The following is a 19,342-nucleotide window of genomic DNA, read 5'->3' as shown; positions in this document are numbered from 1 at the left end:
TGACGAATTAATCGTCACCTAGACAATAACATCTGAATAAACTGCCTACTACAATGTGACACACTGCTTGTCACCTACATTATTTCTAATATCCTTTTCCTCTTTCATTGTTTTCCAATAATATGAGCTGTTATCTCCTATTGATAAGTCGCTGTGAATTGCCTTTTCTGCGTTAAGGCGTGTCGTAAGCTTTCTACTTTCTTAACACAAATATTGATATTTGGCACACATAATATGCATTCTCTTACATCGTTTTTTTATTTGTTTGAACTAATCTGAAACTGTTTCATCGTGCTTATCAAGTTCAGCCTGATGGATTTGCATCCAACCGTTTCTGGTCTATGACTTTACACTACTTCACACTCATCGTAGTTATGTAAAACACACTCAGTTGGTGTCTTGACAGTGCGGTAAAATACATTTTCACTTTCTGTTACAAATCTTTCTCACCATATGTATTTTATTATGCATGTATTCTACTTACCTTAATTGTTCACCTGCTAGTTATTCTTTTGAACATGTTTCCAAGTTATGACCTGTCTGACGTAATAGTTCATGTCATTTCTGTCTTTTACACAATTTTTTAGTGTACCTTCCGGGTCCTTTAGAAGTAGAGGAAAATTATCATTACGCTGCGAAAGATTAATGGGCCAGATGCCACTGTCATAAGAAATTAAATACCTAATAAGGCCAGTGATTCATGCCCTTGCGCTCGTCAGTTACATAAGACAGCACAGTGGCGACTCTTGATGTTTTAAGAGTCAGTTACTACACATACTTGACTGGTTCTCTACAATCTCACTGAAATCCCCTGCAACTCAGTTTAGTCTTTAAAAAGTCAGGTGTAATGAGATAATTTTTACATTCATCACTGCCTTCCAAATACACCATATCTTATCCCACCTCCTTTTCATTGCCATTACTTTCCTCATTTTCCAGTTGCAGCCTGCCTTTGTTCATTACTTCGTAAAATAAGTCCATGCTCTCGTCTATAGATATACATTTTAATTAAATTTCTCTCCTAATTAGTATTTTCTTTATTCTGTATCTTTTCATCCCATTCATAACAATTATTCTCTAAAGCATTAACATTCAGAATATCATCATTCCATATATTTACGTGTGAGTTACCACAAGAATCGAATTCTATGGAGTCCAGCTTACGCCCAAAACTATTGTGCGAAACGTTATTCCTGTCAGAGTTTGCGTTCTCGCTTACCCCTGTTTTGCTCAGCAGATTCCATTACATAAAACTTTTACTTCTGTTTATAGTCTCCAAATTACCCTCGCACACAATACTGATCTTGGTTTCCTGGTCATAACAAATATTCCAATCTTTAATTGCATTTCCTCGTCATATGGCATAGCAAATTTTACTTTCTTGGTTCTGTTTTGTAATATTCTTCTCGGTAAACTAAAGAAATTTAGTTTCAGTAGTCCTTTTCGTATTAAAGTTTGCGATCTAACACCATGCAGACATTCTGTGCAATTTCCTGAAGTCAAGCCTCTTGTTCACAATTTCCATTATTTTGCATGTACTTGAGGTAATATCTAGTCATTAGGGAAAACGATGTCCCGTTAACTAGCTTATTGAAAGCTGTGATCGAAGTACTGCAGTGCAAATGACGTAACTCGACTTGGTATGTCCCGCGTATTATCGATTTTAAAAAATCTGGAAAATGTTTGATAGAGATGCAGAGAAACCCGTGGATAACGTTATTTACGAGTTTTTCAGGGTTTTTTTCATGTGATTGTAGTTCCTGTTTCTCTTCCCCCGGAACAAGCTGCTGCTCAGTGGGCATCAGTTTAGAACAACAAATACAGAACAGATGAAAATCGGATGAAGAAACAGCTATTGACAGTTGAGGGCACAAGGACAATTATAGAGATTCATAGATCAGCTGTTGTGGAACATGATTTGCAGCTAGGAGACAACCACATTCATTGTGACGAGACTCAAATGCCCGTCACAAGCTGATACTATGAAAACTATACAGAGAGGCCGTAGAAATTGTTCATGATCCCAGAATTTTCAATAGAATAGAAGGGGGAGGGGGTAAAACTAAATATCTGTATTCCAGTGCTGAAGAAGATGTGCATTAGTCCTCCATCATGGTGTGACAGCAACAGCAGACGATGGTAACCGACATCCTATTGCGCTCGGGTATTCAAGCATGAAACGTAGCCTCCAGGTTAGCCGAGAGTGCTAATGCGCTGCTTCCTGGACTCGGGTAGGCGCGCCGTCCCCGGATCGAATCCGCCCGGTGGATTACCGACGGTGGCCGGTGTGTTAGCCAGCCTAGATGTGGGTTTTAGGCGGTTTTCCACGTCCTGCTAAGTGAATACTGGGCAGGTCCCCACGTTCCGCGTCAGTTACACGACTCGTAGACATATGAACACGTTCGCACTATTCCATAGATTACAATAGCCGCAGACATTGCGGTACACTGATTTCGTCCTGGGGGGCTGCAGGGTGGCGGCAGGAAGGGCATCCGGCCACCTGTTAAAACTAACCTAGCGAAATCCGTTCGTAACCGAGCCAACCCTGCGACACCACGGGACAAGGCACCAGCAAAAGAAAGAAAGAAATATTGAAGCATCAAACGTCACGCCACTGTACAGGAAGATGCGTAAATGGGTAGCGAGACAGGCTGTAAGCTGATCACTGAAAGAAGCTACCATAACTCTTCAAAATATATTCCGTAGATGGGGATGATGCGATATGTTTCAATGTGAAGTCCGTCATACCACGGCGTAATAACTAGAAACATTTTGGTTGGTTAATTATGATATTTCCGGCAGTGAAAGTGCACGTTTTACAACAGGTCGTTCTGACAGCCACAGTAGTTAGCCGATTGCTCAGCTGTAAAGTCAGTTTGTACTCTGTGTCGTTTATCATTGCATAATATCTGTCCGCCAGTCCACCCTGAGCTAAGTATTGTACGGCTATTTTGCTTCATTCTGATTTCAGAATATGTCTATATTTTTGTTACTCACAATTTATTTTTGATTAGAGTACTCCCACCTTCCACGTTTCAAACGAATCAGTTACCCCCAACAAATAGGAATACTACCGAAGCGTTGCACGGTCGGTTGCTCGAAGGCGTATCAATTTAAGACTTAGCGCCCGGTGAACATTTACAGTGCACCGAAACTACGGCAATACCCTTCCTTTTTCACCGTATGGGACAGTAAGAGCCGTGGATGAACTTCACGGTCTCGTACCAGCTGTACAAAATCCACATAGCTCCCAAGTGACCAGTGTGCTCTGTTAAAAACTTAATATTATATCCAGTGATCCTTGTTTCTCTCTCTCTTTCTCTTTCTCTCTCTCTCTAATTATATATAATCTCCCTGTTCCGACTCTCTGAGACCCCAATTTCTTCAAACTAGCACTTCCTCCCGTAGGTTTTCCGGGTTGGAACACATTACATCTGTGATGCCATCGATCCCTCTCATCCTCTGACGTCCTTTCCTTTTAGTGCTTTAGATCGTCTCCTGCATTAGTGTTTTTTTTCAGTGTAACATCTATTCTTAGGATGTGTCCAAAGTAGATCAGCTTTAGATTTAGTATTAGATCTTCTAGGAAACACTCTGCTTTTATTTCCACAAATATTGACCGATTCGTTCTCTTTGCAGTCCATGGGATACCAACGCCGCAGTTCCAAGAAATCTATTCCTCGCCGTTCCACCTTCCCAATGGTCCAGCTCCCACATCCATACTTCAAAATTGGAAATACCATCGTTGTTGTTTAAGCTGTATCTCTACTCCTTAAAACCTTGTCATGGTTTGACATTGCCTTTCTACCAAGAAGCAAGCATCTCCTGATTTCTTGGCTGCAGTCACAGCATAAATCTGGAAACCGAGATAACTGAACATAGACGCTACCTCCATTGTTTCTCCTTTTACATGCCATAATTTTCGCTTCCTTAACATTAAGCCAAAGACCAGCTTTTTCACTTTCTTCTTTCCCCTTCACCAAGAGTGTCTTTAACTCTTATTCACTTTCTGCCAACAGTAAAGTATCATCTGCGTATCTAAGGTTGTTTATACTTATCCAAGTTATTTAAATTCCGGTTTCTTATTCGTGTAGCACAGCATTCCTCATAACGTGCTCTGCATAGAGACTGATTAAGTAAGGTGGTAATGTGCAGTCTTATCGTACCCCCTTCAGGATCTTGATCCATTTAGTTATTCGATACATAGTTCTCACCGTGAATTCTTGGTCAGAGTATAAACTTCGTATCAGATGAATGAGATGATCTGCTACTCCCATATTTTTGAGTACTTACCATACTTCATTGTGATGGACACAGTCAAAGACACTGGCATAATCAATAAAGCTGAGATACACGTCTTTTGGAATTACCTTGGTTTTTCCATAATCTACTGAATGTTGGTAGGTTGATCTCTCGATCCTCTTCCTTTACGAAATCCAGTTTGCCCTTCCGGTAGTTTCGCTCTCGACTTTAATAACATGTGAGATAAGTTGGATTGTTCGGTGATCTGAGCATTCTGTAGAAATTTCCTTCTTTGGAACCGGGATGAATACTGACCTTTTCCAATCTTCTGGCTACTGTTGTGAGCTCCATATTTTCTGAAATATTGAATGCTAAACTTTCACTCTATTTTTCCAGTGACTTTCAACAATTCTGCTGGAATTTCATCACGTTTACCCACATTTTCGAGACCCAATTTGACTTCACTTTTCAAAATATCTGTTTGTAGTTTTGAAATAACAAACTTTATTATCATCAGAATTGTTAATGTCCATATTTTCTGCTTCTGTTTGATCTTTCCATTTCTAACTGATGTCGTTCCTATTCTAAACTGAAACTTTCCTTTGATGTCTCTAATTTTCTTGTAAAGATATCTGTTCTTTCCCATTCTGTTATTCTTCTTTGTTGGTTTAGGAAGAGATATTGGTCTATAGTAGCTAATTTCTGAAACTCTGTATTTTATTTTAACATTGCTGAATCATCCCCTTTTATTTTTGCGTTTCTTCGTTCTTCTACAACTTGCTATGCGGTAGGCGACAGCCATCTGACCTTGTTGTTATTCTTTTTATTGGGAATGTGTTTTGTTCCTGCCTCCTTGACAGTACTGGCTAACTTGTCCACAGATCTTGTGGGCTTTTGTATTCTAACTCTAATGCATTAAATCTGTTTCGGACTTCCACTGTGTGATTAAAGGGTATGGTGTTACGGTCGTACCTGAAAGATGGAATAGCTTTTCCTACTTTCCTCAGTTTCAGCCGGAATTTTGCAGTTAAGAGTTCGTGATGTGATCCGCAGTCATCTCCAGGTCTTGTTGGACTTAGCTGAATTGCATTCTTCCACCTCTGATTTCGAAGTATGTAATCTGAGACTGGTGTTGGCCGTCGTGCGAAGTCCAAGTATGCAGGCGTTGTTTGGGGAGCTGGTATAGTAATAACCGACGAAGTGTGATCTTTGTCCTCTCAAGATAAGGGGGTGGGGGGGTTGATGTAATTAATCAAAGATGTCAATTTTTCATTTACCTTTTATTTGTTAGTAGAACACATGAACAACATGTTCCAATTGTTTCAGTCATGAAATCGCTTTCGAAGTGCCTGAAAAATTAGTGAATGGGTGACGTCACCTTCTTACCACATCCACTTCTTGAAGCAACAATTCAATATCGACGGGTAAAAAGGTGTAACAGCCCTTTCACTGAAAAGACGAGGCTCCTGAAATGTATTCCGATATCTGGTGGATTCTGAACTGCTAAAAGTCTTTTCATGGCAAAACCCGGAATCTAAATAAGTCTCTGAATTCACTCAAATGGAAAGGATGCCCTAACACCACATTTTCATCTGCTGCAGTTGTGATAACTGCATATTGTGATGCTGTTCTTCTATTTAATTATGAAAACTTAGGGACTATGAAGATATTAGAGAAAATTGGGTTTTCGGGACGTTTCACTCAAGACATCTTCAGAAATATAGACGTACAATGCCTCTTTGTAGCTGAGAATTCAGTTGAAAACCTGCTAAAGGAGAGAAGGCGGAAAACAAACTTGAAGGGAAGCCTTGAAGGGAAAGAAGACCCAGAGTAAATATCTGAAGCTTTCTGTAGCGGTGAGATAAGGAAAAGCGTTAGGTCGTACTTCAAACTGCATCTCATGCAAATTATGTCTTTTACACGTTATGTAGCTTTTTCTCGAAGTCGGCCCTGGTGGCCGAGCGGTTCTAGGCGCTACAGTCTGGAACCGCACGACCGCTACTGTCGCAGGTTCGCATCGTGCCTCGGTCATGGATGTGTGTGATGTCCTTAGGTTATTTAGGTTTAAGTAGTTCTAAGTTCTAGGGGACTAATGACCTCAGAAGTTAAGTCCCATAGTGCTCAGAGCGATTTTTCTCGGAATCTGTGAAGACTGGAATTATGAAATTTTACTGACTTACTTCTACAAACCCAGTAGACGTTGTCTCAAGAGTAAATTTTGAAACTATCAGTGCAAGCTGAGATAATGGGCAAAGTTCTTGAAACTGTGCATGAATCTTGTATAATAGTTACAGAATTATAATTAAAGAATTATTAAATTCTCCTATTCGATATATTCAAATCACCTCATGAGAGAAGCCTACTATATGCAAAATGCTGAAATAAAGAAAATTTTGTAGAAATTTCTTGAACAGTTTCTTGGAAAAATGTACGTATATTATTTTTAGAAAATAAAGCGTTTGAATTCCATGAACAATGGTGTTATCTATAATCCAAAAGCACGGTACTAAATTTCAGTGCTGGGTCTTCGAAAGTGTGGGTTTGATGCATGTTTTAAATAATGGCTGTTAAGGCCTCGATTGTTCAAGTAGAGACGTCAGTAGATTCCATTATTACTTAGCCTACGTGCTTATTCACCAGTTGGGACTTTGTTAGTCTTTTGACGAGACGTATGTAGCTAATCTTGTCAATCGTTATACTGGATTTAACGCAGAAACTTACCTCACACTTGCTAGCAGCACCCGCTGACGCTGGGAATCCCCACAAGGTGCTCTGTCCCCATTGTCACCCTTGCCCGCCTGCCTGCGCGCCTTATTGGAGGACGGGCGGCCACTTTGTCAACGACTGCGCCCCGCTGCTCACTTCCTGGTGCCGTTATTGATGACGTACCCCCCGCAGCAGCAGCAGCAAGCTAAATCACTTCGCAGCTGCGAGGCGCCGAAAAATGAGCGTCGCGCTGCACTGGTCTCACAGCTCTGCCTCACGAAGAACTTCGCTCAACACACAAGTGGTTTGCCACTTGGCAGTATCTTTAGGCGCCTATGTATAATGAAAGAGTACAAATAAATGGAATGTTGTAATGATATCTCGTGGAGCCAACTTCGCGTGTGTGTTTCAGCTTGTCTCCATACGTGCTACCTCGGAAACAAGTCATTTTGTGCTCATAAATGCAATCAATTCAGATTCTCCAGATTTTAACTTGAGGATGTGACTTGGGGATGTATTGCTGCAACAAGTTAAAAATTCAATTTTTTGTTCTTAGTAGGTCACGACTCAGATTCATCCCCCCCCCCCCCCACACACACACACAAAAAAAAGGGGTTGAAAATCAATAATCATGTCACAAATTATCATGTAGAAGCTCTTTAAACAGAATTTTATACGCAAATAGTATCCCGAACACAGTTAACAGTGGCAACATACTTATTTTCGCAGATGGCACCAACTCTGTTTTTCAAGAATGACCAATAAAATCTGGAAATAAAATCCATCTTGTACGGAAACAGTGCTGTGGAAAGGTTTGCAGATAAAAATTAGCATAGTAGTATTCTAAAACCTCACCACCTTTCGGGAATAAAATGAGTGGTCGTCTGCGCTATTTAAATATTTTATTGCACTAAAGAGGAGATGGAACACCTTACACCGACAATGTTAAATTCAGTGACTTGGCTTCACTGTACTTCAGGCACCACTGTAGCCATTGACATGAAACTTTTACAGGACATTAAACTGTATGTTCTGAATCTTCTGAACTACAATAATTGCATTTCAGCCACTACTTTGAGAAATACAATTTTTAACTACATGGTTAAAATTTTGTGTAGTTTTTTGTACGTTATCCTAAATAATATTAATTATATATAACATTATGTTCCTCTGTTAGTTCAGTAGACTAAGGATGTGTAATGTTATTACTGCGTGAAAATTTGAATACTCTACTCGATGTGACTTCTGAGATTTAGGTAAATATGCAACAGAAAATGTAAATTTGCAGGAACGGCTTCTGAAGTTTAAAAATACTGTAACTCACTTAACATATGCTTATTTTTTTATTTAGTCTGTCAGAAACAGCCTTTACCACACGGTATCTCATCCTATTGATCTTTTGCCAAGTTTTCTCTTCTTTTCTTCCTTCTGGACTCCTTAGTGGCCAACTGTGCTGCGTACTCTGCTTTATCAATGCGAACCTTGTCCATCCGTTCAAGTTCTCTGCTGCAGTTTGCTCCAGGATTAATTCCCATGTGCAATAGCACTTTCACCCTACCAATGTTGCCATCATTAAAAGCAATAACAGCAGCCCACTTTAGTGTCTTCATTCCAACAAAAACAGTTTTTGTTAAGCGAGTCCATATAAGATTATTGAACGACTCACTGAGATTTTGAGTCTGACCATGCAGACACTTCTTTAGTAATTCAGGATTTGCCAGGTCTCTGTAAATAGGTTTTATGATATCTATGAGTGCTGCTGGGATGGAATGCTTATGGCTGTATGAACTGTTTGAGTATCGGGAATTGCGGTAACTGCACCGTGAATCAAGTTCAGGAGAGCAAAGGTGGTGTATTGGGTTTTCATCACTTGACAGTCTGTGGCAGAAGGTAACCCTCACTGCCTGCTTCATTTTCCACCAATCCTCAGTATTGTGACTACGAAGGCTTTCCCGGCGTAATAATTGATAATATTCTTCTCGGGTATGCAGCCGGATCATAACGTCTTCATGTGTCATGAAGACGTTATGATTCGGCTGCATACCCGAGAAGAATATTATCAATCCTCAGTATTGTTTCTAATGGCCATCCCATAATACTACTGTAGTTCATCAATGATTTTGTCTGTCAGCCTGCCTCTTATGGTTTTACCATCAGAAAGTTTGTTGTTTCTCAAACTTTGTTTCAACTTCCTCAACCTGATACTGAAATCGGTTTTTAAGTGTCGTGAGATTGGCGCAAGACGTGTTCAACATGCTGTCCACCATTTGCTGTCACAAGTTGAAATCGAGAAAAATCTTGTTCAACAACAGTTCGGAGTGTCTCTGGGGTCATGTTCTGAAAGTGCAGGGCAATACGAGTCTGAACACTTCATCTTTCAGATAACCCCGCAGCCAGAAATCAAACGGGTTAAGATCAGTTGATCTGGACGGCCAGGCTGTAGAAAACTGTGGCACATAACTCCAGCATTTTCAAAATGTCTGTGCTGCAGTTGCCTTACTGCTTGTGCAATATGATGACCATACGAACATGCGCATTCTGTTGAAGAATTGGAAAGACGTTGTTGCTCAACAGAGTCTCAAACGTTTACCAATTACGGTATGGGTAACAGGACCAGCAGGAAACATGTCCTTGAAAAAATATGGCCGTATGCACCTTTTCAGAAAGATGCTGTTGATCTATTGGTTCATGTGAGAGCGGATTTTCCGTTGCCCATATTCTGCAGTTCTGCGCATTTGTATGACCTTGGAGATGGAAATGCGTTTCGTCCGTCCACAGATTGTTCGTTGGCCATTCACCGTTCACTTCCATATGTGCATGAAACTTAAGCGCAGACGTTTGTCATAATAGGAAGTCAATTCTCCAAAATACGAGCAGTATAGTGTGGATAGCAAAGCAGAATGTTATGCGCTGTAGTCATAGGCTTGTCCAAAGTTCGGCCAATTCCCCAAGTACTGCGTGTTTATACACCACCGCTCGGCCCTTCCTGTTTCTCTGTGGACACATATACTAATGATGAAGCAATAGTTTCCCTTGCCCTGACGCACCTGTCTTTTCGAGATTCTTAATCACTTTCACCGGACCCTTGCCAGACATTTGAACAGTGTCCTTTTTTCATACCCCTGAGTGTCCAGAAATTCTGTAGGGCTAGTGGCGCACTGTCTCCATTCTCGAACGTCTAAGCCGCAAACTGAGTAACAGCAGGGTATTCTGAGCTTTTTATTTTGCATATTCAGTCGCGTTTCCACCTTCTTCGATAGTGATCTCATCAAATTGGATGTCACTCTGGACAATGGTTCGTTTTCTACCATGGATCTTTAATTATAACAACTTTATAAGTACCGTGTCCCATGATAAATGGGCAATATTCAGGCATATGACAGGAACGATGGTTCCAAGCGCAAAACTTCTTAAGGGCGTTTGCCCTTTTACGAACGGTTCCCCAGAAAGTAAACAACTAATGTAATTGTTTTTTTTTTCGCTATTATTCAGTACCTTGTCGGTTTACACATGGTACACACACAACACTTAAAAATCAGTAACTAAATGCGAATATACATGGTGTATAAACAGGGGTGATATATATATACACAGTCAGACGCTATACTGAGATTTCTCGTATACTAACACTACAAAGATTTATGTCATAAAATTTCATCCCCTAAAAATTTGTCATACAAAATGGACATCAAGGGAAGTCAGTTTTACGACACTGAAGACATATCGGATATCTAATTACAGTTTCACCAAAACTGTCCTTTACTGAATTCTATTCTGTGCCCACAATTACTTGTCAGCGCACTGTAACTCTTCTGCCGAATTCCTTCAGTGCGACGAGCTTTGCGTTAGAACACTCACAGTTCAAGACCACGATTCTGGGTGTAGGTGTAATTTTGATCTGTCCAGTAATGATGCATCAAACACTCTCTCTTTAGTGGTGCATTACACCTACATGTACATGGGTACTCTGCAAATTACACTAAAGAACCTTAAGATCAAATCTCTATTGTTCCACCTGAAACAGTGGGCGGTAAAAACGGTCACCTATATAATTCCGTGCGAGCTCTGATTCCCCTTATTTTACAGTGATGCCTTTTCCGTATGTACGTCGGCGTCAACAAAATATTTTCGCAACCGGAGGAGAAAGCTGGTTATTGAAATTTCGTGAGAAGATTAAACCGGAACGAAAAACGCTCTAACGTTCCTTTATAATGAATTATTCGTGGTTGTTAATGGAAATACAATGCGTAATGTTTGTCTTGTAGATATTTACTGTGTAATGTGTTATTGAGCAAGTGGAGTACTTAATCAGTTTTACAGCAATCCAAAGAAAAATTAAACAACTTAATCTTGAAAATCAGTATGTAATGGCTGTAATGAAATCAGTCCTTCTGAAATATACTCAGTCTCGTGAGCACCGAGTTCTATGGCACTATGTAATAAACTGATAAATTTACATATGCAAATAAACAATGAAATACATTTTCCTTAGCTGTTAAGCCGCAAAGCATGTAATTTTGGTATTCTGTTCTCTCCATACTAGGCATACAAATTATTCAGTCCTGGCTCAGCGAAGTGCAATGCTGGCCGTAAATTAGCTTCATACAAATAATTTCTAAAGATTAGTTGATAAATGAATAACCTTGCAAATATTCAGTGATAATTTTGGCTATTGGTGCAGCACTGTGGAGTGCTGCCCTTCATTGAAACTGTCACAAACATTAATATATCCTGATTCTGGCACATTAATAGTTTTCTAACTCTGACTGAAAATCATTTTTGTAAAAAATACCCATTGGATTTAAACATACACGACATGGAAGAGAATGAGGTACTGATAACGGGATATACTAAGACAGAATGCTTGAGTTTGAAATTTGCATTCAAAATGAAGGTTCTCCTTCACAAAATCTGGTATGAAACATTTTACATTAACTTCAAAATCAGTGAACTTCTCAACTGTTCTACAATTCTCACTTACTGCCGTAATTAAAATACTTGGATTGTTACATGACAAAAAGGCTGACATCGTTTGGGAACATTGGTTCCCAAATTTTTCTTCTCTGTATCAGGATAACAAAACACATAAAATATTACCAATAAGGTATACCTAATCAACCTATACATGAAATGTGATGGCAAATACTTGATGCCTATACTCAAGAGTCAGTACTGTAAAATTAGCAAGATCCACATTGCGTTGCTGCATACTTAAGACAAAATATACAAAACTTCATTACCTTAGAAGACTGTATAATGCTGCTTCCATAGACCAACCACGAAATTCTCACAGCTAGCCACTAGCTTTAAGCCTTACATTCTACCTTTAACAGATAGCAACGGCAACTGCTACTGCACTCCACGCGCCCCTACTTACAATCGATTCTGCCACTCAGGCAACATTTTGGTTCAGTGGTGTCAAAGATACAATCTCTTCTACATATAACAATCGGTTCAGATCATTTTTCATAAAATATATTACGATGTCGGGCTCCACGTACAAGTGGACCCGTCACAACTTTCCCAATCTGACAAATATTCCCTTCAGCTCATTTAAAGTGTTTGTGTTAACAATTGTGATAGGAAAAATATTAGCTGTTAGTGACTCATCATGTGCACCAAAAGGACGACAGAAATTGAATGTTCAGGAGGTGCAGACATCATCCTTCTGTGAAATGTATGTGATACACTTCACAAAATTGCCATCGTCGATATCCAAAACTAACCGTTAACTTGCATCAAGGACACTGAATGAGACATGGTGTGGCACAGTGATACAGACATTCACCCAATAAAAATTTGAATACGTACTCCTTACGAGATACAACCCGTGCAGGATACTCAGCTAGGTATCCACTAACGTTGTCGTGAGAACTTATGGATCCTAACGTCATGCTACCGAATCCTAAACAGTCTGTCTGGAGCTTATCGTGAAATTGGCAATTCTTTAAGGCGCAGCTGCAGATAGTGTAATAAGATGATTTATAGACACGATAAAAGCAGGTGGTTTCAATTGCAACGGCACACACTTTTCAGTGTGGGTAGTTTGCTCCAAAGAAGCATGATTTTTTTTCACGCAGATTAAGAAACAGGCTAAAGCAAGTTATTTGAAGGAAATATTGCCCACTAGCTGCCCTCATACAGTAGTTGTAGTTCTCCTACACACACGTTCTATACCTGTAACTTTCCAAACAATTTGCCGTCCAGATTAACAGTCGGCGTAATTGTATACGTATGCGTTAAGGCATTGAGAGTTGATACTGACACAACCCTCTTGTTATACGAATTAGTTAAGGCACCGATATTAATTGATCTTGATACACCTCTCTTGGTACCTCTAATTTCCAGGGTTCCTTTCACATTCGTTTCCTCACCAAATCCCGACTGGTCAGAGTTGAAAACAAATTCCGTACTGAACGATGGAATAAGTCCGCTTATCTCATCTACAAATTTTCGGGCCGATTCCACAGTTTGCTGTGCATCGTCAAGTTGACACTTTGTTTGAAATTTTGTTATGTTACACCTTCCAATTCTGTGGCACTATTTGAAACTACGCAGGCATAAGCTGCTTCCGTTGAAATCACTGTAGTCTGTGTCTCGCGCAATTTTATGTGCGTAACATGGTAGATCACTGTATGTATATCCTGTAAAGTGCATCGAGTATTCTTCAAACATGCAAACACCAGTTTCTCTTACGGGTGTGCCTTGTCGACCCTTGAATATCCGTAGCTTTTCTTAGTCATGTTACTGCTATCGATAATAATTTTCTTCTTTTTATTTATGTGGCGAATGATCTGCCTAGTTCGTAGTTATGTTTAGTACCGCACCTTGAACGACGACTGTCCTTTACTACATATCACTGCAGACGGGTTTCGTTGCTCCCTGTTCGACAAGGATGATGAACTACATGGCTCGGCATCTGTTTCAATATTGCTTTCACCTGTCAAGCACGTATCCTTATCATTGTACTCGTCACGTACTTTGTCCGCACAGACGGGCCTATGCGACACGACATACACTCCTGGAAATGGAAAAAAGAACACATTGACACCGGTGTGTGAGACCCACCATACTTGCTCCGGACACTGCGAGAGGGCTGTACAAGCAATGATCACACGCACGGCACAGCGGACACACCAGGAACCGCGGTGTTGGCCGTCGAATGGCGCTAGCTGCGCAGCATTTGTGCACCGCCGCCGTCAGTGTCAGCCAGTTTGCCGTGGCATACGGAGCTCCATCGCAGTCTTTAACACTGGTAGCATGCCGCGACAGCGTGGACGTGAACCGTATGTGCAGTTGACGGACTTTGAGCGAGGGCGTATAGTGGGCATGCGGGAGGCCGGGTGGACGTACCGCCGAATTGCTCAACACGTGGGGCGTGAGGTCTCTACAGTACATCGATGTTGTCGCCAGTGGTCGGCGGAAGGTGCACGTGCCCGTCGACCTGGGGCCGGACCGCAGCGACGCACGGATGCACGCCAAGACCGTAGGATCCTACGCAGTGCCGTAGGGGACCGCACCACCACTTCCCAGCAAATTAGGGACAGTGTTGCTCCTGGGGTATCGGCGAGGACCATTCGCAACCGTCTCCATGTAGCTGGGCTACGGTCCCGCACACCGTTAGGCCGTCTTCCGCTCACGCCCCAACATCGTGCAGCCCGCCTCCAGTGGTGTCGCGACAGGCGTGAATGGAGGGACGAATGGAGACATGTCGTCTTCAGCGATGAGAGTCGCTTCTGCCTTGGTGCCAATGATGGTCGTATGCGTGTTTGGCGCCGTGCAGGTGAGCGCCACAATCAGGACTGCATACGACCGAGGCACATAGGGCCAACACCCGGCATCATGGTGTGGGGAGCGATCTCCTACACTGGCCGTACACCTCTGGTGATCGTCGAGGGGACACTGAATAGTGCACGGTACATCCAAACCGTCATCGAACCCATCGTTCTACCATTTCTAGACCGGCAAGGGAACTTGCTATTCCAACAGGACAATGCATGTCCGCATGTATCCCGTGCCACCCAACGTGCTCTAGAAGGTGTAAGTCAATTACCCTGGCCAGCAAGATCTCCGGATCTGTCCCCCATTGAGCATGTTTGGGACTGGATGAAGCGTCGTCTCACGCGGTCTGCACGTCCAGGACGAACGCTGGTCCAACTGAGGCGCCAGGTGGAAATGGCATGGCAAGCCGTTCCACAGGACTACATCCAGCATCTCTACGATCGTCTCCATGGGAGAATAGCAGCCTGCATTGCCGCGAAAGGTGGATATACACTGTACTAGTGCCGCCATTGTGCATGCTCTGTTGCCTGTGTCTATGTACCTGTAGTTCTGTCAGTGTGTTCATGTGATTTATCTGACCCCAGGAATGTGTCAATAAAGTTTCCCCTTCCTGGTACAATGAATTCACGGTGTTCTTATTTCAATTTCCAGGAGTGTATTCCCCTGACTCATCTTGCGGACCGCTAATATTTCGTCTGTCACTTCTTGCTCACTCTGCAAAATTCATTCGGTTCCTTTATGACAAAATGTCGCCTTTGTCAACTGTTGTTAAAGGTATATTGCAGCGTTTGCTTTATTTATCGTTGTCATTGCACTGCATTATACCAGCACCACTAGTTCGGTAGCACAGTTGTGAGTCGCTCATAGACTGAGTAGTTCAACTACGCCTCGATCCTCATGCTGTACACACAATTGGATTCCTCCATTTCCACACCTTGTTTCCTCCAGCAGCCTAAAGTGTGGTTGCATGGCAGGCAATATGCGGGTCTTGAAAGACGTAAATATCATTGGCATTTTGCGATCTTGGACTCAAGGGGTTCCTTGAGAACTTGCGCCTTTGCCCCTTTGTTGTCACCGGGCCGCTTAACGGCTATATCTTCATACACTGTTGTCCAAAAGTAAAGCAACAAACAGAAATTTGGAAGTTTGCGTTTGTTTTACCAGAAAGCAGTATAAACAGCTGATAGTAAATACTAAAGGAGAAACTACGTAAGAATAAAGAACGTAAATAATTGCAATATACCTAACGGTTGAAGGTTTTAAACATGACTGAAATAGCAACTGTTGAAATTCTTCACGATAAATGATAAAAGCCAAACAGCTGCAGGATAAAGATTTATTAAAATCCTTTACTAGGGTTTCGATGCATCTGAATATACTTTCATCAGAAGTAAACTACACTAAAATCACATCCTGTAGTGGAGATACATAAAACAATTTGCCAAAGGCGTCTTCAGTAGAGATGGATGTTTTAACTACTGACGAAACCTTTGGCACAATTGTTTTATGTATGTCCACTGGAGGATGCGACTTTATTGTATTTTACTTCTAATGAAGGTGTATGTAGATATACCGAAACCGTGGTCAGGGATTTTAATAAATCTGTATCCTGCAGCTGTTTGGCTGTTATCATTTATAATAACGATTGACAAAGATGTTCTTCGTTTTTTTTTCCAACGTAACGGATTTGTAAACACATTCCGACAACTGGTTAATGTGCCCAGTATGGGTTGTGACCACCTCTGGCAGCAATACAGGCCTGAAGACGACGGGGTATGCTGTGAATGGTGTCATCAATCTCATGTTGAGGCAATGACGACCATTCTTCTTGCAGTGCAACCCGTCTCCCTAGTACATCCCAGACATGGTTGAAATGGCTCTGAGCACTATGGGACTTAACAGCTGAGGTCGTCAGTCCCCTAGAACTTAGAACTACTTAAACCTAACTAACCTATGGGCATCACACACATCCATGCCCGAGGCAGGATTCGAACCTGCGACCATAGCGGTCGCGTGGTTCCACATTGCAGCGCCTAGAACCGCGCGGCCACAACGGCCGGTATCCCAGACATGCTCCAAGGGATTCAAATAGGAAAAGCGAGCAGGCTATGCCATGTTTGCTATATCTTCCGTTTCCAATAAAATGTCAGTCACTCGTGCTCGAGGAGATCACGAAGCCTGGGCCCTTAGCATGTGGCAACAAACACACATGACGTCCTACCATCTCGTCACAATACCAGACAGCAGTTAAATCTTACTGATTCCCCTGTATGATTTCGTGAAGAAATGATCGACTGGTATATATATTCTCTGCCCACATAATCAGGAATCCTCCTCAATATCGGTGACTTTCCACAATGTTTGGGTCCCGAAATCGTGCTCCACGTTCTCTCCAGATGTGAATCCGTCGAGAATCACTCTCCGGGTGGGATCGCGACTCACTGGCCGATTGTTCAATCGCCCAGGTGGTACGTTGGCGGCTCCACTCAAGACGTTCCCTTCTGTAAGACGCGTCAGAGGCACAGATATGGTAGGTCTCCGACATTAAAGGTCACTCTTCCGGAGCCTTCTGTACACCGTTTGCCTCGACACAACACGTACAGTGGACGGTGCGAGGTGAGATGCCACTAGCCGTGCAGTACTAAGGCGGCACCATCGTGCCCGTAGAACCAAATAACGGTCCTCTCCTTCAGATGGCACACGAGATCAGCCCTGTCCAGCACTTCGGTATACAGTTTAGGCCTCTATAACCTGTTGCCTCGTCCGAGAAGCAGCAGAATGAATGACACTAAGCCATCGAGCGATATCAGTTTGCTGTCCTGCTCCCGTTCTTCGTACGGTTCTCCACCGCAGAGGTACTGGCAGGCGTCGTGTCTGTGCCATACTGCACCCTCTGTGACTGTGTACGCAGCGATTGTTGATGTGGGACTACCCGGAAAACACTACCCTGTTTGACAGATGCGCGCCGTCATCGTCGGCGTGGTTGTTCGTAGACCTGGATGCTTTCTTCAGTGCGGAACACCGTCGTACGAACATTCGCTGACAGTATGTATAACTATATCGTGAATTAGTTAGAGAACGATAAAATAGACGTGTGTTGCTTTAATTTTGGACACCAACGTACATATCCTCTCAAACACTGTAAAGCGCATGGCAAACAGTAGCTAGTATTGAATCGCGTTTTGGTCTTTCCTCTTATTCCAGTCCAGAATGGAGAGCGGGAAGAATGCATTTTTAAACTGTAATGGTTACTGAAATTATATTCAGCTGTGTAATGTCTATGTCAACGCTATAATTCGTATTTTCTTGGCTTCGTGGTAGCTACAAGAACGATATGTAAATAAATTGAGCTCCTGGTTTATTCACTTGACACCGGTCGTTGAAACATTTTAACTTGTTTTTCGTGGGATAGATGGCACTTCTCCGACGTATAAAAGAATAGAAAAGCCAAAACTGAGGATGAGTTTGGCTTTAGGAAAGATAAAAGAACCAGAGACGATGTGCTGACGTTACGCTTCACAATTGAAGAAAGATTGAAGATATATCAACACAGGTTCGTAACATCGGTCGAGACAGAAAAAGCGTTCAACCGTGCAAAATGGTGCAAAGACCTTCTAAATGCTGAGAAAAATTAAAGTTTGCTATGGGAAAAGACGAGTAATGTACAATATGTAAATGAACCACATCAGGGAACAATAAGACTGGAAGATAAAGAACGAAATGCCCGGATTAAAAAATATGCATGGCAAGGATGCATTCTTTGGGCCAAAATGTCTAATCTGTGAACTGAACTGCAGAAGCAATGAGGAAGATAAAAGAAAAGTTCATGAGTGGGATTAAAATAAAAAGTGAAACGATATAAATGATAAGATTCGGTGACGAAATTTCCATGGTCAAAGCAGAGGAAGAAGATTATAGAATCTGTCTGATGGGTGTTAAACAGCCTAATCAGTACAATATATGGATCTAGATTATACTGCAACAATATGAAACTAATTAGAAGCAGCAGCAATGAGAATAGCGAGAAAGATAACATCAAAACGGATCACCACGTGGTAGACGGAGAACGACGTCTGCTACCTTTGAAGCAAAGTAACCCATGGCGGAAGAAGCGAGAAGGACATAAAAAGTAGACAAACATAGGCAATGAAGGCGTTCCTGGCCAAAAGAAGTGTGCTACTGTGAAACATAGGTCCTAATTTGAGGAAGAAATTTCTGAGAATGTGCGTTTGGAGCACAGAATTTTATGGTTGTGAACCATGGTCAGCAGGAAACCTGGAAAAGAAAAGAATCGAAGTTTTTGAGGTGTGGTGGTACAGATGAATGTGGAAAACCAGGTTTGATGTGAGGAATGAGGTTGTTCTCCGTGGAATCGGCAAAGAAGTGAACATACAGAATGTAGAGACAAGAAGAAGGGACAGGGTGATAGGATATCTGTTAAGATATCTGGGAGTACTGCCATGGTACGAAAGAGAGTTGTACAGTGTAAAACCTGTAGAGGATGCCAGGTACTGAAATACACCAAAGAAATAACTGAGGATGTAGGTTGCAAGCGCTATCCTCAGGTGAACAGTCTGTTGCAGCAGAAAAATTCATGGCCAGTCGCATCAAA

The sequence above is a fragment of the Schistocerca gregaria genome, chromosome 6, assembly GCF_023897955.1.
Source record: "Schistocerca gregaria isolate iqSchGreg1 chromosome 6, iqSchGreg1.2, whole genome shotgun sequence".
NCBI classification, from domain to species: domain Eukaryota; kingdom Metazoa; phylum Arthropoda; class Insecta; order Orthoptera; family Acrididae; genus Schistocerca; species Schistocerca gregaria.
The sequence above is the reverse complement of the archived record's forward strand: the minus strand, read 5'-3'. Positions refer to the sequence as shown.